Genomic DNA, 21,282 nt, shown 5'->3' on the forward strand with positions numbered 1-21,282 from the left:
CGCTACCGCCGCTGTGCTCACCAGCCATGAGCCTGGCTTCTGGCTGAGCGACGTTCCCCCATCAGAGCGCACTGACCACCAGGGGGCAGCTCCTGCATTGAGTGTCTGCCCCCTGGTGGTCAGTGCACATCATAGTGACTGGTTGACCAGTCGACTTTCTGCCCCCCTGGTAGTTAGTGCACGTCATAGCGAGCAGTTGAGCAGCCTCAGCATATCATTAGCATATCACGCTTTGATTGGTTGAACAGAAGACCAGATGACCAGACACTTAGCGTATTAGGCTTTTATTATATATGAGTAGAGGCCCGGTGCACGAATTCATGCACTGGTGGGTCCAGCTGGCCTGCCCAATGGGGGCCATTGGGGGAGGGCCGGCCAGGGCAAGGGTACGCTGGCAGTTTGCCGATGTCCCTGCCCCCAGTTGGGTGGGGGTGCCTGCTCGAGGGTGGGGCCAGCTGGGGCAAGGGGCTGGGGCATTTCAGTCGTTCCCCCAGTTGGTCAATTTGCATATTATCCTTTCATTATATAGGATTATGTATAACAGGTTATTGTAAAAATTAAGTTATGAAATTTTTATTAGAAGATTTCTTATATACTGTTATATTGACTGGGCCACAAAAATATTTGTTGTGGGTCGCATGCGGCCCATGGGCTGCGAGTTTGACATACTTGATGTAGAACTAGATTAGGCCCATAAAGAGACCAAACCAAAAGGAGGTTAGTAGGATTTAGCAACCTCCTAACTCCCTTCCCACTTCCTTCTACCCACATCACACCCAGGGTGAGCTTCAGTAAGGTCTCAAATGCTTACCTGTTGCTGTCTCGGAAGGACACACTATAATCTCATATAGGTGGTACCTAATCTTCCTCTAGGTTCTAACAGAGATTGCAAATGTATATCCAAAAACTTGATTGACATAAGCAGAATTAACAGTAATTTTGGATTGTAGGATCCAAATAATAAAAGGCTAATATGCAAATTGTCCCTATGGGCAGGAGTTTGACCAACTGGGAGTTAGACATGTGCAGACCACCAGGGGGCAGTGTGGAACATGGAGGGCGTCAGCAACATGGCGCTGGCAGTGGAGGTGCTGCCAGGCCCCATGAGAGCAGGACTGCAGCAGGATGGTGGAGCAGGTGAGTGGGCAGCGCCAGGCCAAGGTGGGTGTGAAAGGAGGCCCCTGCTGGCCGGCAGCTGCTAAGGACCCTACATGTGCATGAATTTTATGCACTGGGCCTGTAGTTTTAAAAATAAAACACAGTTCATTGCTGTGTAATACATTGATTGAGCATTAAGTGTTCATAGCTTTGCCTGAGATTCTTTGAAGCTCTGTCTTAATAAGAAGGTAAGACTAGTGTGTGTGTTGTTTTTTTTTAATTTAATTTTTTCCATCACCTTTTATTCCTTCTATGCCCTCTACCACCTCCACCCATGCCCTTCAACCCTTGCAATCACCACACTGTTGTCCATGCCCATGAGTTCTCTCTGTTTTTCTTTTTTGCTCAATCCTTCCACCCACCACCCTCCCACCCCTACTCCTAGAGCTGTCTGCCAGCTCTCTAATTAGCTTAGCAGGTCAAATTTTAATATATAAATGGACCTTTTAAGAAAAATGAGAACATTCATTTTATTATTAGGAACTAAATGTTCTTTATATAACCTTTTTTATGTCACTTATTTTTGTAGTTAATTTAAAAAATCATGTATAGTATAAAGGTAGAATTCATCTATAAATGATATCTAAATTATTGGTGACTGTGATGAACAGATGAAGTTAGTGAGATTGTCTTTTAGGGGGAAATATGATAACTACAATCTAATATGGGAAAGAAATTCACATGTGAGTTTGTGCCATTTCTCCCACGTGGAAAGGTGAAAGGGAAAAGCTTTGTAAGTTTGTTTTCTGTGTAAGACAGTCCACAGAGGAACCTCAAAGTATTTGAAGTAAAACTGTCTATTGCCAACACTTGGTAACAGGAACAAGGTAGTTCCTATGAATTACTGAAGTGTGCCTTCCTAATGATTTACACCTTGGTAATTGCCACACTGACTTTGGGCTTGGGAAGGAGAGAGAGGGAAAAGAAAGCCTGCATGACAAATATCACCTATAAAAACAGGGATGAAACCCCCTCTTCCACAGTTGAGATCTTATCTAATAAAAAAGACAACATGCACAAGAAAAATAAACATGAGTTACAGTTCAGACCATGCGCAATGATGGCAAACCAATCTTCATGCAGTAGCAAAAGTAACAAATAAGATTAATGGTGGTAGCTTTACAATCTATATTTAATTTTAGCAGTGGGAGTTCCATTTGTTAGAAATCACCAACATTTTAGAGAAAGCACTGGAATAAATAAAGGTCATTGAGAATTTTCTTCTCTAACCCAAACTATTGATTCAGGGGAATTTCATGGACTCTGCAGTTCTTAAAGCTACAGAGGGATTGCTGGGCAATTGAATTTGTCCCATTAGTTCAATTGCATTTTTGAAAGAGGGAATTATATTTAATCCCTTTAGAGTAGGAGCCCAGGGTGGTATTTGGAATCCCAAATGCTGATTATTTTTAGATTCTCTTTCAGTATAAAAAATTCCAGGTAAAACCACTTCCGTGTACTCTCCCTCATTCTGAATCTCAAAGAAAATGTGAGGCATCCTCAGAAGTTTATTTTTGCCAACTACAGCCTGTATCTCTTTGTACTGAAGAAGTGTTTATATTGTGTTATTTTTTTTTTATCACAAAAGATCTTACCACTTTCTGTCTTAAGTAAAACTGAGGTTCTAAAAATGACTTAAAATGTGCCTTAGTACCACTGGAGTATAAGCAGAGCATGCTAAGTGTGACAGTTTTGGGGAGGGGAACCCCTTAGATTTGTGTGATCAGTTGTACCATGCACTTCTTCTTTGCACGAGGAAGCATGTAAGCAGAAGTGATTAGAGCAAAGACGGGCACATATGAATTTTAAGCCTCTCCCGAAAGACCATTGCTTAAAGGGCTTTGTTTATCATAATTTCTGACTGTAGGCCAGAGAGAATTTTCACAGAATAAAGTATTTAGTGAAAAAATTATGTTGGCTTATGAAATGTCCTTTGCATGATAGAACGAACATAGGGCAGAGTGATGAGTGAGTGAAACCCATGAAATGGTGGCTAGTTAGTTTGATTGGGAAGAGCATGGGGCTAGAAAGCTCAAGTTATATGTTTGTAAGCAGGGCTGTTTGGAGGGGAAGGAGGGAAAGAAGAAACTTTCATGCAAGTGAATGCCACTAATACAAAAGAGAGCTGATGAAATATGTGGGAAGACATATCCTAAAACCTGTGACTCCTCTGGAAGTCACTCTCCAACTCCCAAGTTTTCAGTGGCTGCCATACCAGCTAATGGAATCCCTTCAAAGCCTTCTGCACTGTGTATATCTGTGCTATCTAACCAGCAACCCTCTTCCTGTGCACCTCTGTTTATAGCTGTCCATCAGCCACTGTCCCACCTCCCTCAATCAATATACTCACCATCTCCTCTGGGTAGCAAAGCCATAACTTTCTCATAAAAAGGTCCTTGGCCACCGCATGTCAATATACGTGTTCCCTTTCTACTTGCCTTTGGTAAACTTGGGTTGCCATCTATTGAATTCTTCTCCTTATATATTTATTTTTATGCATGTCATCTTCTCCAGTTGGATATGAGGCTTTTCTGCAAAAAAGTACCCTGTGCTATTTATTTTGTCTCTTTCTTTGATCATACACTGTATGGTGCCTTGTTGCCCAGCAAAAACACTCTGTTTGGCAACACGGATCATTGGAGACCTTCATCACAGAATTGTTTTTGGATGTCCAACATGACCCGGAGCACAGGAGTCCCCTCACCTTTGTAACAGAGAGACCCTTCCTGGTAGAACCCTGTCCAGGCTCAGGTGTGGAGCGGTTGTTATCCTGTGCTGTGGAGCACAGGTGTCCTGTCTGCATTTGAAATCTTCCAAGAGCCACAGAACTCCGCTCTGGCTTCACACAGCCTCCTGCAGAGCCCAGCAGGAACAGCAGGGCAGAGAGTGCTGGCGTGTCTCTGCAGGTCCGGGGTTTGGGGTGATTAAAGCAGAGTGTTTCTGTAATTGCAGCACAGTGGGAAAGCTCCCCATGTCACCTTCCTGTCCGCTGACCCAGCTTCCTGCTGTGCAGCCTGGGGCTGTATTAGTAATCCTCTATAGGACTACAGGGACAGCTGGAGTTCCTTTGATTCATCTGCCCTTGTTCCTCCAGTTTATCTGTGTTTACATGGGAAGGTGGTGATACATATCAGAGGAGTCTCTAGGTAAGCCCCGGGGAAGTCGTTTATAATATGTGGGCACCGCTGGATCACTGGGACATTGTGGGTCATTTTTCTGAAGGGTTCCACAGAAGGGTCGGATCTGCACCTTTTTATGTGCTCTTCTTCTGAGTCTCTCCACTGGCTTTGAGTTTACAGTTAAACTTCTCTTTCCTCCTGAAGGGAGTTGTCCATTTCTAGGACATATACTTTATTTCTGTTTCCCTTTTGATGAGGTTCATCCTTTATCTCTCACCATATTGCAGGCACTCCAGGGTCATCCAGGGCTTTGGCTGCTATTGTGTTACACTTTCCAGAACTCCTTGTGTAACATTTGGTGCCCAGTGATTGCGTGATTATAAACCACGGGCACTGCTATCTCATCACTCACCTCTCATCCATTTTTCCCCCAAACCTTTAGTGTTTTTCAAATCTCTGCTGTGAGGATAGACATGCTGGCTTCCTAACTCCTATTCCCCTATTTCCTTGCCTATAATGTCTTGTGACAGCTTTTCCTACAAGGGCATGCACATGTGGTTCTTAAATATATCTCCTTTCTAGATGAGTGCCATTTTCTACTCAAACAGGAAATTTTACCTTGTGACTCACTTTTCACTGGGTCTCAACCCTTCAATTCTCTTGCAGTACTTCCCCGGAACATCCAGTCTCCCACACTGGGTCCAGGCAGAGCAAAAAGGATTTCAGGAAATCGGCTCAATTCTGAAGCAGAAAGCAAGCTCTCCATCACCTGTCAGATTGGAAAGGCCTTGTGATACTTCATTTGGAGCAGAGGCTCCTGTCCCCTGGAATCAATAGTCAAGTCCTGGGTGTGCTGTTTGCCCCAGGTTCTTGTGCCTGCCAATCCCTGTGACCCAGGTTGCTGCCTGGCCTTTCTGTTTGAGGCTGACTGCTGCCTGTGCCCTTGAACTACAAGTTAAGTTGGTGTATAGAGGTTTGCACACTCCACTTTGTCCCATATCTAAGACCCAACTCTACCCTTTGAGTTTATGCATTCAAATGTCTCCCGCTAAAAGTGGGAAACATCCTTTCTCAACTACATTGCACAGCCTCTGTGATTTTGGCTACACTTGCCTCATTCTTGCCCAGTGTCTGCTCCTCACCTTTTCTGGAAAGTCCCTTGGTTTTTGAACTCATCCCACTACACTGGCTAGTAGAAGCTATAGAGAGAGCTGAAAAAACCCGGGTATTCCTGTTTTACACCTTACCTGTAAAGGTGTTGTTGGGTGGCAGGGTGCTGTGGAAGGAAGGGTGAAGAATGGAATGGAACATCATACCCTGGAGTTGTCATGGTGGTCTGGGGAATTCCTACAGTGTTCTTAGTCAGATTACCTTCTCATTGGGCTTCACGTGCACCCCAAAATAGTGAACGGCAAAGCCCCTGGTTGTATCAGGTTGCAGGTGTGTAAGTGCTCCAGCAAATGTCCTTGATTATTAGAAAAACCCTAGAAAGGGGAGAAGAAAATGTTCTAATCTTATTTGTAGAGCTACTTCCATGTGAAGGAGAATAACTTTTTAAAAAATATATATTTTATTGATTTTTTACAGAGAGGAAGGGAGAAGGATAGAGAGTCAGAAACATTGATGAGAGAGAAACACCAATCAGCTGCCTCCTGCACACCTCCTACTGGGGATGTGCCTGCAACCAAGGCACATGCCCTTGACAGGAATCGAACCTGGGACCTTTCAGTCTGCAGGCCGACGCTCTATCCACTGAGCAAACCGGTTAGGGCGAGAATAACTTTTGATTGCCTATATTGCTGATTGGGGAAATAGGAGTGACAACATTAGTGTTGTAGTGTCTTGAGCTGAGTAAGGAATAGAAGCCATCTAATTCCACCTGCTCATTTACAGGAGATAACGGAAGCCTAGGGTGACTTGTGTGTCCTGCCAAGGTCACAACACTGCTTGGTGAGGGCACTTGACACCCTCTTTAGTGTCCTTCCCATTTGCTCTGACACTATCCCAATTGTTTAATTACATTTCAGCTTATTTCTCACCAACCCCTTGAATCAGTTTACGTTCCTCTTTTCCCTCTTTCTATGAATGACCTCACACGCCCAAGTGGGAGATCCTAACATCCTCTTCACCCTCTCTCTTTATACTCTGTCAGTATAAAGAGCCCACTGAGCCTGATGGGTTCTGCCATCCCAGATTGTTCATTATCTGCACTGTTCTTTTTATTATCTTTGTACGCTTCATACTTGGCACTGTGTCTGCATGACCCTTCCCCAGACTAATTGCAGTAGAGTTCCCCATGGGTTTGCCTGACTTTCTGGGGTATCTTGCCCTACAATCCTACTGCCAGATCCACCTGCCAAGCATATGGCTGCATTCCTATTTATCTTCTGCATCCCCTGTCATCTAAGTGCCCTTTGTTGCCTTAGAGTCTCTATCTGATCCCAAGTTAAGAAAACCAGTGACTTAATGAGGACAAAGGAAAAACTACAGCTCACATTTATACAAAAGCTCCTGTGTAGAGTCACAAGAGGAATATTGAGACTTCATAATTTTTAGCTTTTCATTATCTATTAGCCTAAACAATGTACACTTTAGCATATAAGTCTGCCTCTGTAATATATATTTACACATATAATCTTATATACATTTACACATATAACATCAATATGTATTAATATTTTTGAATATATTATAACATGGGGCACATATTTTAATATATGAACTCTCCATTATGTTTGAAATAATGATGTTGCTTTATAAGGCATGATCTTTTATTTAGGGGAATGCTGAAAGCTTTTTGTGAGGAGTACCCTTGCAGGATTACTTGGGGATCATTTTTATTAATATTGATTAATATTGTAACAATGGTATTACTGCCTTAACACTATTGTAAATTATCATGCCTTTTTATTATAAAACCAAATTGAAAGTGACACTTATTTGAATTTGATCTTGTAAAGCAGAGGAAACAAAAAGTTTGCTGTAGAATTACAAATTAGATGAAGTAAGAGTCAGGATCATATACGGTTGAGATTGATATAAACTGATAATTATAGCAATATATCTATTAATCTGTGTATATTACTAAAACCAACAGTATGTATGTCATAGTTATAGTTCTTCTGTTCAATCAAGAGCAGTTTTTTTTTTTTTTTGTCAACTTTAAGAGAAATAAGGTAGCCATGAAGTGATTAGTCAAAGATCACATTTTCCATGATCCTGTTTGTCATTTTCTTGCTCTAGGTGTTACCTTCTAATCAACTAAAAAATGTTTACTGGACAATAAGAAGGAAGATACTGTGTTAAACTCTGTGGAGAGAAAGACAAGGTGTGTGTGTGCGTTAAAATATTCAGTCAGGAAGAATAATGATCTAGTTAAATATACAAGATAGTCAAATTAGTATGCTAATCAACGTAAAAATCAGCTTCTGAAATGTTCCAAATGAGTGGAGGAGAAAACTCCTAGGATTTAGAATGAAATCTGTGTGGGTTTACTGGGGTGGCCGTGCAAGATTTTTACGGAGCAAATGACACTTAAATTCTGCCTTTACTTGGTAGAGTCCAAATAATTTATCTTGTTCTTTTTATCTTGGCTGATTCCAGGGCCCTGCCTCCTGGGTGATTTGTAAGTACAGACTTTCCTATTGGAGAGGATGCTGGCTCTGTTAACAGGTCCCTACCAAGCCATGGCATCACACTAGCCCCTCCCTCAGTGATCCAGCTTTGGGGAGATCCTCTCACCAGCTCTGCTACTGAATCTTCTGAAGGACTTAGCAATGGACCTATCTTATGTATTTTTTTAACTGTTGTTATTTAGAGTGAATAAGTTAAATTTAATTCAAGAGAAGATGATCTATATTCTTTCAAGTTTCATTAAATCGTCATGAGTATGCTGTATCTCATGCATCTCTCTTTTTCCAGTCTGAAGCACATAGTTTCCATAGCACTTATTAATTTTTTGTCCTGCCAAGCCACTATGCTAGCATGAAATATGGAAGTTTTGCTCCCTTGATTCTAGCCTAAAGCTTTATCACAACGCATGTAGTCGCCCTGTGCTTTGTACACCTGCTTGGACTTGATTTAACAGAGGCTGGCCTTCCTTTCCCTTTCCTGCTTTCCTGTCACCAATTTCCGCTGCATTTGTTCTGTTCCAGCATTTTCATTTCATATTAAATCTTCATTAACCAGAAAGGTGAGTGGATGCAGTGCAGCTATACACTGCCAGGATCACATGTTTGAAGGTGGGATGTGATATCAAAAGTGACTGTGGCAGCAGTTTGCAATAATGCATTTGTCTTTTGGGGTTTTACAAGAGCTTTGTGATTATGGATTATTTCAGTGCAAATACATTTTTCAGTAACAAGTGCCTGGAAATCTTGACACAAGAGACCCAATGTAAAGAAATCTCAAATAACCTTTAGGCCTTCCTCACGCCTCTGCACAGAGGGAGATAACATCTGTCAAGGTGAAATGAAAGGCATCTGGAAGCCTGGAGGAGGAGGTTCTGTGTTTTCCCTTCAGCAGTTGATGACATTCTTTGATATGTAACTTGGGCCAGACAACTGTATCTCTTACTCTCCTTTAAGTGTCTGTGATGCCCTTAAACAGAAAAGCAAAGAACATTGGGGAGACTTTCAGAATTGCCTCAAGTCACTTTTGCTACAAGAAAACTGAACTTGTTCAGGGTCCTTAGCTTGCACAATTATGAAGAGATGGCCCTTTTTATTATTATTTAAAAAAAAAGTAATGGTTTATTTGTTTTTTTTCTAATTTGGGATTTTATGGACATATTATTTATTTTAAAAAGTACAGTTTTTTATTCACCATAGAATTTACTGGCTAAGTTACTTTATCTTTTGTATTGTCTTGAGGCTGAGCTTTAATATTCCATTGTTAATAAACTCCAAAAGATGAATCAGAATTGCAAAGGAGATGTTTGCTTTGTCGTCTGATAGCCACTGTGTCTGGACTCGCTTCCCACTGCCACATCTCCAGAAGGACATGAGCCCCTGCAGCTTCAGCAGTGCTTGCTTATGGAGCCCAGCATGCTGGGGAGGTTGTGAGCGCCCCTGGGTTGAGACCATGGCTCTGGTGCTTCTGTGAAAGCTTGTCTCTTGTCTAGCCAGTTTGGCTCAGTAGATAAGAGTGTTGGCCCGTGGACTGAAGGATCCTGGGTTTGATTCTGGTCAAGGGCATGTTCCTCAGTTGCAGGCTTGATTCCTGTCTCTGGTTGGATAAGAGTGCATGTGGGAGGTAGCCAATAGTTGTGTTTTTCTCTCTGTCTCTCCCCCTCCCTTCCACTCTCTCTCAAAATCAAGGAAAACAATGTCCTTGGTTAAGGATTAACAATTAAAAAAAGAAAAGAAAGTTTGTATCTCACTTTTATATCCTTTATCACAATCACTTTTCTAATGTCTGGATATCATTGACATTTTGTTAATACCTTTCTCATCTACTTTTGATTGAATGCGCAAGGAATACTGTGCTGTAAGACTGCACAGGCTCTGTAAACTTCAGGTGTTGGATGGGATCAGGCTTAAAATACTCCCTGCTGGGAGGTAGGAGAGAATAACATGCATTTAGTGATGATTTAACAGGCCATTGCAACTTAAAGAACTCTCATATCAATGACCACATTAAAGCAATTTAACAAGAGGTCAGTTTATTATCTTCCTGATTTTATGGACAAGGGAACATCATCACAGTGACATTAAGCAGTTGGTTCAACAGCCTGCCACCGGTAAAACCAGAACCCTGGCTGAAACCCACACCTTTTATTTTAGGGCCAGTGTTGCTTTTAGTAACCTGTGGCATTTCCTGCAATACCTGTCACAAACAAGTGTCCTAGTTAAATATCCTCGTTAAGGGTTAGGAATACATATTACAGTAATTGGACCACGCCTTGAGGAGCCCACAGTCCCATGGAGGGAATGAAAATTATAAGGCAGGTTGAGAAGTGCTATTAGAATTAGATAACTACGTACCCATTCCTTTAAGTTCATATAGGAAAAACTGACTGGTGTTGTCTGAGAGGTTTCTGAAGACCTTGCCGTAGGTTTGAAAGACAAACAAGCAGTTTAAGCCCATGCTAGGTAGGGGGACAACGTGGGAAACAAGATGGCCTATGGATGAGAGTGGTCTGTGGTTGAGCACAGGAGGAAAGAGTAGAAACTAGTCTAAGCAGGTGGGATTTAAACAAAATTCTAGACTGAAGCTTAGCTTCCAGGCTTGTTTTGTAGTTGAAATGTCCTCAGTTTCTTAATAAAGCTAAGTCCATTGCGCACACACACGTGTGTGACAGCAGTGAAAAAAAAAAAAGATAATTAGAAAACCATGGCCTTAGAAACTGATGGGTGTATTTATAAAGTAGCTCTATTTCCCACAGTGTTTAGAATCGGTTGTGCACATAGAATAGGGCTCATTGAAGACTTGGTTGGATTCATGGAATGGGCTGTAAATGTGGGGGCATCCATATGTAGACATTCAAAGACGCCTTGCCTTGTGTCCCACTTTCTCTCTTCTTTTTCCTGTTTAATGTGGAAGTAGTTTTTATCTTTCAGATCCATGCTGATAGAGTCAACCTTCTGGTGTTAATGCCCATTTATTTGGTGGATCTTTGCTTTCAAATGACTCTTGATTTTTCCCTTAAGCGCTTTGGCTGCCTAATGAAATGCAGGCCTCTTAATCAAAGTTACAGATGGTAGCAGTTGCACAAACCCTAACTGGGACAAAGAGAAGAAAGAGGTGAGCAATTGACCCACATTTAGCGTGTGCTAATTAATTAGCAAGTAAAAGTTGCAGTTTATTTCTTTCTTATTTCTTAACTTGACAGGCCCAGTGAAGTTATTTGCCCCCCACAAGGAAGGTTTATCTCCCTACCACAGATATGGCCCTAGAGCCTGGTATGACTGAAGGTTTCCATGTTTAGGTCTGTTGAGTTCACAGCGGTGTGGCCACCCTGTGAGTGTGACACTCTGCAAAGCGTGGGACTCCGCTTGGAATCTGCATGAATGGGCAGTGTATCAGTGGGAGCTCTTGGGGACACCCTGAAGTTGAGGTGGTGAACAAAGTCAAGATCTTCCCTGCCATGCATGGAAATGTACTCCAAGTGGTATTCTGAGAATACCATGCAAAGTCCAAGGCAAGCTTGGCAAGAAGCCACTGCTCACAGCACCCTGCTTCCTTAGTGAAAATCTCTGAGCTTTGCTAGAGCTGTGGAATAATGGAAATTAAGATGGGAAAGATGTATTCCATCCCATCCACCCCTCCCCTGTCCGCCAGCCTGGAGATTGTTTGTTACCGTTGAGTCTCAGTTCTTTGTCCAGTCCACTTTTAAATGATGCAAGTGATAAGATATTGATCTCTCCCAGTGCTGAACTTCTTTTGATTTGTTCACGCTGTCATTCTGCACACAAACTTGTGTAGCTCCTTGTTAAAATTCTTACACCACCTGAAACCTACATGCCACCAATTTTTCAACAGGGCTGGTTACTCTGTTCGACAGGGTCACACTCGTCGCTTTGTGTTCACATCCTTCTGCCTTCCTCTTCTCATCAAAGACAATGGTAGGCACCCTCGTCAGATTTATGTCGATATTTAGCTAAAAAAAAGGACTATGTTCTTTCTAACTGAAATTTTTTCTTATGTTTTCCAATAATTTCTAGACCTCTACTGCAGTATGTGATTGTAGTAGATTGTTTCAGTTTCACTACTGTTTAAGATGCCGTATGTAGTTGGTTTATTTTATTCATTTACTCCTCAGGCATGTCTTGTAGCATGGAACAACTGTTCTGTGTACTCAGAATGATAAAGGAGATAATTCTCTATTTGAAATGTCAGCACTCATTCCTAATTTGATTTTTCTTTTTACTTTCCTCTCAGTTTTTTTTCCCCAGTAAAAATTTCTAAGGGGAAGAAGAAAATAAAGTCAGCAATCACCGATTTTTCAAGCCATTTAACCCAAACACTGTAAGAGCATTATGTGCTCATGTTTAAAGATGGACTTTCTAATAAGGAGTTATTAAAATTGTTAGCTAAGAGCAGAATACGGTATATCGTTCATTAGAGGGACACACACATGCAGGCACGCACACACACACCACAATTTAAATAAGGAAATCACTCAGCCCCAAGAGCCTATAAATCAATTGCTTAGCTTTTTAACAACAGTACCTCATTATTTTTTAACTTGAAGATTGAGCAATTTCTTCTGTTAATTATTTTTTTGTGAAAGGAGAGGAGATTCAGTGCTGTGAAAGGGAAATCGACTGAGAGCTGGAGGAGGGAAACAGGGTGTAGGTTATAATTTTAGAAGAGCTGTTGCTCTGTTGTTAAACTTCGTCTGCAAAGAATCTCTGACCTATGAAAAATTGTTTGCATCCCCCCCATTTATCTTGTTTGAGCAGTAAAGAAAATATAATTGAGGAAATGGCATTGAAGAGTACCCTGGGTTATTTGTTATCAAACATGGCATGAGGTTTGCCACATTAAATTTAAACATAAGTGGCTGAGTCTGTGACTGTGGGAAAGGGACATTTGGAGTTTACTTTTTCTTTCAGAGCTCTAATAGAAAATGATAGAGGCAGGGCTAACCATTTTTTTTTCTTTTAAAACTGAAACTCTGAAGGTGACGATGAGTGGGAGTCTAAGACTGAAAGTGAGAAGTGACTTTTGAAATGTGATTATTGTAATTTGCAAATGGTGCATGGTGAGAAAGAATATCTACCCGAGTGGCAGCATCCACATCACCTAGGCACTGGCTAGAAATGCAGATTCTCAGGCCCATCAGGGCAGTCTGAAATAAGAGAACCTGAGGCCTAAGCAATTTTCATAGGTAAACCCTTCCTTCTCTAGACTCCAAATCACCTTCTACACCTGCTGAAAATACATCTCTTTGTTTGATAATGCCCCAAAGGTCTTTAACATTGAATAAATGCTTTCAGTACATAAAAGCTAGTAGAAAGACAATAGAATTGCTATCCAGTGGGAGGACCCGACTCTCTGTATTTGAATCCTAGCAAGGTCCCTTCGTAGGTGTGCCCATGGACAACTTCCTTAAGGTGTTCGATGTTCATTGTTTTCATGGGTAGAATAGGATGATGCAGTGATCAATACATTACCCATCCCAATAGGTTTTCGGAGTACATGCATTTAGAGACAGTGCCTGGGACCTAGTAAGTATGCACTAAAAATACCTATTATTTTAATTATGACTAACAAAAATAATTTTGGAAGAGGTCATCTATGTATTTAGTAGTATAATATTGAATAAATGAATGCTACTGGTTTTTTTTCTAAAAGCAGCCTTTGATGGGAGAAGCAGTAAGAAGGCAAATCATATCAGATTTCCAAAAGAGGAGGACATAAACATTGAGGAGAGGTTCAAGAATGAGTAGCAAATAATACCAAAGAGGAATTTCCTCAGTCCTCATCAGGAAACAGCTTTCTGTTAAGCAGGGTGATTTTTAAATGGAAGCTAATCCAGGGAGCTTTACACTGGCTCCCTTTCCCTAAGTTGCCGAGCACTGAATCTTCAGTCCACCATGCTTTGGTGCATGCTCAACCTGTAGTCCTGAAGGCAGTGGGTTTCCTGTTTTCACAGCTTCAAGGGTTTAAATCAGAAAGTCTTGCAATAGCAGTCCAAATAAAAGGGTTTAAGGTCAAATAGATCCCTGGCAAGTGTACGGCATGACTGTGGTGATTTGATGGGTGTTAGTACCAATACCAATCTACAGGTAAGTTTTTAGTCAATTCAATTAAATGCAAACATTCCTTATGTGTCCTCCCCATGCTCAGAGCTATAGATGTAAAGATGTATGAAAGATAGTCCATGTTATCAAGGTTCTAACATGTTATTTTCCTAAATGGCTGTTCTTTTTTGGTTGTTTGACTGATTTTAGAATTGAAAGGTACTGATTTGTTCCAGAATGTATTGAATTAATTATTCATTGACATAAAAGTTAGACACTGATAAGAGAGTGAACATTTAGAAATAAAAATTACTGCTATTATGTTGAAAGCATAAGATGTTCCAGCTCAGTAAACCTGAGTAAGACTTTTTTTTTTTCTGGAAACTTCAGCATCTTTGGAGTAAATGGAGTGGTTCCTCACCCTGAATCCATTCAGAGTTTATTGTGGTTGCTTATTATGTTTCTTTCATGAACTTCAGAGTTGACAAACAGACTGAGGAATGTTTTGGAGTATGTGTGAGTAGTTAGTTTTTTAACTGGTTGGGAACAAGATTCCTTAAACATTTATCTGTGATTTGCCATACCATCTACATGTCAGAACCACCTGTGGAATTTTCTTTAAAAATATAGCTGTTTGGGCCCTGGCTGGTATGGCTCAGTTGGTTGAGGTCCCAGGTTCGATTCCCAGTCAGGGCACATGCCCAGGTTGGGGGCTTGATCCCCAGTAGGGGGTTTGGAAGAGGCAGCCAATCAATGTTGCTCTTTCTCATCAGTGTTTCTCTCTCCTTTTCCCTTTCTGTTACTCTAAAAATCAATAAAAAATATTATATATTAGAGGCCTGATGCATGAATTCGTGCACGGGTAGGGTCTCTCGGCTTGGCCGGTGATTGGGGCCATCTTCCCCAGTTCCCATTAGGGCCAATTGCAGCCATCTGGCCGTAGGAGGTTGGCTGTGGGAGCGCACTGACCACCAGGGGGCAGGCAGCTCCTGTGTTGAGCATCTGCCCCCGGTGATAAATGCGCCTCATAGCTACCAGCTGGTCATCCCGGTAGCTTAGGCTTTTATTATATAGGTAGGTAATCTGGATCTGTTGCTCGAAATTTTGACTTTGTAGGTCATGTTCTGTCTGCATGTCTAATGCACAGCTATGATTGAGAAGCCCTAAATTATTCTTGATTTCTACTACTTATGGCATTTTTAAGCTGTAAGAGAAAAAAAACAAACTTGGTCATAGCTCTCAAATTTTAATATGCATACAAGTCATCTATTCATTTCATTACAGTAGGGTAGGCCTAGGGCTCTGCATTTTTAAGATGTTCAAGGTCATGCAGATGCTGTAGGCTCTCAGCACAAACTTAGAGTAGTAAAGAACTAGCTCATGATCTGCTCTTTGGAAAACAGGACCATACATGATGGTAATTATGATAATGCCCGTACCCACTGTCTAATCTGCAAAAACCTTCACATTCTTCCCCCTTTCTATTTTATAACAACAGAAAAAATTACAGCTTGCTAAATAATTTCCCTTTTCTTTCTTTACATGACTAAATATATATTACCAGAACTGAAAACTACTTTGCAGTATAGAAAGTATTTTGCAACCACGGTTCACCTCCTTAATGGAATTCTAGAAGTTAATGTTCTGACTGATAAAAAAAGTCAGTCTTGTGGGGCAATGTATGGAAGCAATGAGAAGTTAAAGGAAATGAGCAAGGATATCTATGTGGATATCCAGATACAATTATGTCTACATAATTATAATTATCATTGCCTGTTAAGGGGCCTTGTTATGCAGACCTGTTTAGAGCATTAACTTAAAATGGGTTTGAAAAGCTCTTGGAGTGGAGAACACACAATACAATATATGGATGATGTATTATAGAATTGTACATCTAAAATCTATATAATTTTATTAATCAATGTCACCCCAACAAATTCAATTTTAAAAAAAGCCTGAATACATAGCAAATCCTCAATAATTAGCAGTGATTGCCCTCATTATTACTGGTGACATTAGTGTTATCTTCCGTGATGGCGATGCTTTTCTATATAATAAAAGCCTAAGCAACTGTTACGGTGGAATCACCAGAACAACTGGTCGCTATGATGTGCACTGACCACCAGAGGGAAGATGCTCAATGCAGGATCTGCCCCCTGGGGGTCAGTGCACTCCCACAGAGGGAGCACTGCTCAGCCAGTAGCAGGGCTCACAGCTGGCAAGCACAGTAGTGGTGGCAGGAGCCTCTCCCACTTCTGCGGCAGCACTAAGGAACAGCGAGCTGAGTGGCGAGAAGCCTGCCACTAAGGAGCAGCAAGCCGAGTGGTAAGGAGTGAGCAGGCGGGTGATAAGGAGCGAGGGATCCCAGATTGTGAGAGGGATGTCCGACTGCTGGCTTAGGCCAGACCCCCGGGGGATTGGGCCTAAGCCGGCAGTCGGACATCCCCCAAGGGGTCCCAGGCTGTGAGTGGGTGCAGGACGCACTGAGGGGACCCCCCCCACCCCAGTGCATGAATTCGTGCACTGGGCCTCTAGTTTTTCATAAGATTCTTTTAAGAGAACTTTCTCAGTGTTGGTTACAGTATAAGAAAAAAGAATTCTGAAGAGAAAATTTTGAGAATCAACATCTTTAAGGGGTAGGATTAAATGAAACATTATGAAAACTTTTTTTAAGCAAAAAAATACCCTTTTTGTTACGTAAACACCGAAAAATATTTTTCCTGTTCATTGATAACACTCTGTCATTTCATTAATCCTAGTAAAGTCTCTCTAAATTTACTGATGTGTGGATTCCATTTTCAAATATCTCATTAATTCCTCTCTATGGATTAAATGCTCATGTTCACTAGTGAAAACCTGATTCCAACTGACAGATGTAATTTGGATGTAATGAATTATAACTCTTCTTCATTGTCATGTGAACTGCTTAAACTAATGTACCAATCTACTCTCCTTACGGTTCAGAAAGAGTTAAAAAAAAACAAAAAGAACAAGAACAAACACTAAAGTCCACATGTAAAAAGGCAATCGGCTTTTAGTTGCAACTTCCAAATGCTTTAAGGCAATCTGTAAACCATTTTGTTTGTATGAAGTCAGAGCATATGTGAGCTTATCTGTGACTAGCAACCAGGCATGTAGTGGAGGGAACACAACTTGGGAGAGTGTCATGAAGGATACCTTAGGCACAGATGGAACAGTCATTTGTGATTGGACCTAATTCTGTTGAGGTGAGACATTTGTTCAGACTTAAGGCTGTGAAACAAAAGGCTATGAAGTGGGGGAAAAATCCATCTTTTATATTTCCCTTAGGCAGAAGTTTTCTTCCCCATCATCACTTCTCTGCTCCAGATTGAATTATTCATTTTTTTGTAGCGTAATCCAAGCAAATTCTTTTTTTTTTTTTTTTTTTTGGGGGGGGGGAGATGGATTTATCCTAACATCACAAACAATACATCTAAAATTTGGATATATAATTAAAAGCAACAACAAACAAATGGGAAAAAAAAGTGGTATTTAATCAATATATATATTTGCATTTCTATGATTCTATAGTTAAAATTCCCTTCTCAGCTTAGTTGGAATTTAAAGTATACTTTGGGTTCAAATGCCTTTACCTTTAAAGCTATATATGAAATTTTCAGTTATGCCAATGGAAGGTCTGCCCCATGTTATGTGTGACTTCCCTCAAAATAGGAAAGAATATTGACAGGCAAAGTAAGTTTAGCATAGTAGACTTATTGCTGTAAGAGAGAGTGCCAAATTAAGGATTCTTGGTAGCTTCCCAAAAGTAGAAAAATGAGGGAGGATATTTACAAGATCAAAAGCCTGGGTTGGTTGTTTTGAGTTGGGTCTTGGGAAGTAAAGAACTAGTTAGGATTGGGCAGTTTTGGGCATGAAAACTGGTCAGCAGGGCCAGTTAGTGAGCAAAATGTTAGTCTTGTTAGTAAGTCATCTATTTTACCTAGTGTATAATCTTATCTTTCAGAGTCAAAATACAAATATTTGTGTGTTTTTTTGACTCTTTAGAACGGGAACTGGAGAATGTGATGATTTCAATTCTCAAACTTGATGGAGAAATGATATGTATTATTTTCCTATTCCTGCCATAACAAATTACCACAATCTTAGTAGCTTAAAACAATACAGCTTTATTATTTCACAATTCTTTAGGTAAGAATTGCAGCATAGGTCTCTCTGGGCTCAATATAAGGTATTGATAGGGCCACAGTCCTATCTGGAGGCTCTCTAAGGAAAACCCTTTTCCTTTCCTGCTTTTATTTTTTAAGGGAAAGGGGTTTTGGTGTTTTAAATATATATATATATATATTGATTTCACAGGGGAAAGGAGAGGGAGAGATAGATAGAAATCAGTGATGAGAGAGAATCATTCATTGGTCTACCTCCTGCATGCCCCACACTAGGGATCGAGCCTGCAACCGGGAATGTGCCCTGGCCAGGAATCTAACCATGACATCCTGGTTCATAGGTTGGCATCAACCACTGAGCCATGCTGGCTGAGCTTCCTTTCCACCTTTTAAAGGTTGCCCACACTTCTTATCTAATGGCCCCTTTCTTTCATCTTTAAGTCAACAAAGTTGTATCCGCTGACCCTTTTCTCAAAGTTGCATCTCCATTTCCTACTTTTAAGAACCTCTATTGGGTCCACTCTGATAATCCATTTCTCTCATTGCAGAGCACATCTACAAAGTCCCCTTCCCCCTGTAAGATAAGATATAGACAGGTTCTGGGGATTAGGATGAAGACATCTTTTGGGGAGAGGGAGTGTCACTATTTGACCTACCACCTGGGAGATAGAATCCACAGAAACTGGAAAAAAAACACACAACAAATCCTGATCTTCTTGCAGCCTTTGGCTACCAAAATGACCTCATAGTGCAGAGCATTCTTTGGTTTTATTAATTAGTTAGCATTTATGTTAATAAAAGAAAGGAATTATATGGCTTCTACTTCTTGGAATAAGGATAAATGTCAGAAGTATCTATTTGACAACACTCATACTTTGTTTTCTTTAAAAATATTTTCTGTGTGTTTTTTTTTTAAAGGAAACTACTATATTCTTTGTATGCTAGTTAGCCCCAAGAGGACATGGGATACATACTTCCGATGATTATGCAAATATAACTAAATGTCTGAATACCTATTCCTACTTGTTATTTTTTGTAATGTAATGACTCCCTTGACACAATACTATTTCAAATTATCTTTGATGAGAAATGACTTGCATTTTGCTTTTTATATCACACTGTCATATAGATCATTCTCAGTAATGCTTTACATAAATTAGGAATACACCTTTCTTTCAGGCACTCTGCAAATGGTACTCAACAGTATAGTCCTGCATAATTTGAAAAGCACCAATGACATGCACAGATTCCAGGGTCCTACCTTAATTACTGAAAACAAAAAGCAGCTCTGACAGGGGCCATTCTCTCCTTCTCTGCTTTTCATTATCATGCAGCCTTTTAGCCAGGAAAGTGTTCTCACTAAAACCTCAAATCACCTTAAGACAGTATTGCAGCTCCTATGTGAAGTATGGTATTTTTTGTTTGTTTGTTTTTTACAAATAGGATTTTTTATTTGTCATCATTCAATGCCTGAATTTTGAACATATTCTGGACTGGGGCTTAAATCCATCAGGCCGGTCAACTTTAGCAACTGTCTCATCTCCAGTGGCTTTTTCAGAACTGTGACCTTCACCTTGAAGCTACATGAGTGTCAGGGCCAGCCTGACAGGTTGAACCGGGCTGAGGTAAAGAGGTGGGAATTGAGAAAAGAAAGAAAGACAGGAGAGCGGGATAGGGAGGACTACAGGTCATCGATAGACTGCAGCAGCTTTATTAACTGCGTAATGCCTTTTATACACAAAACACTGAATAGGAGGTCTGTCAAGAGGAATGTATTCTTTGTTTCTCTTAATCTCTAAGGGAGAGACAGAGCAGAAGGACAAATTCTCAGTACAGCAAATCTCAGTAAATAGTTACAGACTTCTTGGTAAGCTATGAAAGGTTGCTCTCATTCTACTGATAACCGCCATCCAAACAAGCTTGGGAAAACTGTGTGGGTAGGGGACAGCCTTACTAGTCCCTTCAGGTGCAAGGACCGTGTCAGCTTACACCCGGTCTCCAACACATGAGTTCTCCCAATTCAAACTTGGGCTTCTTCAGCATTTTGACTTTTCTAGCAAAGGCATCTTGGAGTGGGTAAATAGATTGGCAAGCCTTTTCTATGTCTTTTCCATTGCGATCTGGAATCAATTTATTGACCACTTCTTTCAAGTCGTTTGTCTCCACCTCTTGGATCATTATTTCCATCATCTTCTAATGGATTTGGCAGACCTGCTGATGCTGAGCAGAAGAGGTCTTCTGAATCTGCATGTTGCATTCTTTAGCAAAACAACACAGATTAGATGAAGCAAATAATCATCAGTAGTCTTTGACATCAACATGGCTTCAATCATGGTCTGCCATTTTTTTACCATTGAGCACATTTTATCACAGGTTATACCCTTGCCATGGAAATTAGGCAATTTTTACCTTGAACATCCTGAGTAATTATCTTGAATTTTCTAAATGCAACTTCATCATTCTGCAGATCAGCTAGGCTCACTTCAAAACATGACCCTGGAGACCTTCAGATGCGATTTTGTTTCCTTGAGTTCTTGCGACCAGTGTTTTTCCAATAGTTCTTATATTGAACATAGCTGGTGCTTTCACATCACCAATCTTTCCTAGAAAATAGACCAATCAGGTCCCTTTCTGTCACTCTTTGTAAGGTGCTTGTTCTTGCCAACCTCCATGGTGCTGCTCAGAGAGCCAAAAGGCCTCGGCCAGTAGTTCTCAACCTTTCTAATGCCGCGACCCTGTAATACAGTTCCTCATGTTGTGGTGACCCCCAACCATAAAATTATTTTCATTGCTACTTCATAACTGTAATTTTGCTACTGTTATGAATCATAATGTAAATATCTGTGTTTTCCGATGGTCTTAGGCGACCCTGCTAGCGGTTCTCAACCTGTGGGTCGTGACAGGGTTGCCTAAGACCATCGGAAAACACAGATATTTACATTACGATTCATTAACAGTAGCAAAATTACAGTTATGAAGTAGCAACGAAAATAATTTTATGGTTGGAGGTCACCACAACATGAGGAACTGTATTACAGGGTCACGGCATTAGAAAGGTTGAGAACCACTGGCCTAGGTGATACATGTTTTAAAGAAAGGAGAAAGAACTTGCTTTGTAAGTGTCAAGAAGGCATTTTTCTGGGGTAGTTTGTAGTTATATTGGATAACTCC

General features: G+C 40.7%; 1 protein-coding gene and 1 pseudogene across 10 annotated transcripts in view; one reads left to right on the plus strand and one right to left on the minus strand.

Moving 5' to 3' along the window:
* UNC5D (unc-5 netrin receptor D) overlaps window positions 1-21,282 on the plus strand; it is a 629,157-nt gene that overhangs the window by 131,933 nt on the left and 475,942 nt on the right. The window lies entirely within an intron of this gene.
* LOC308243256 (small ribosomal subunit protein eS1-like) lies at window positions 19,575-20,783 on the minus strand (annotated as a pseudogene). The gene is made up of 2 exons: window positions 20,101-20,783; window positions 19,575-19,691 (listed from the first exon to the last, which is right to left on the minus strand). The product of its transcript is annotated as a small ribosomal subunit protein eS1-like (transcript).

Source organism: Plecotus auritus, assembly GCF_963455305.1.
Source record: "Plecotus auritus genome assembly, chromosome: 3".
In the NCBI taxonomy this organism is placed as follows: domain Eukaryota; kingdom Metazoa; phylum Chordata; class Mammalia; order Chiroptera; family Vespertilionidae; genus Plecotus; species Plecotus auritus.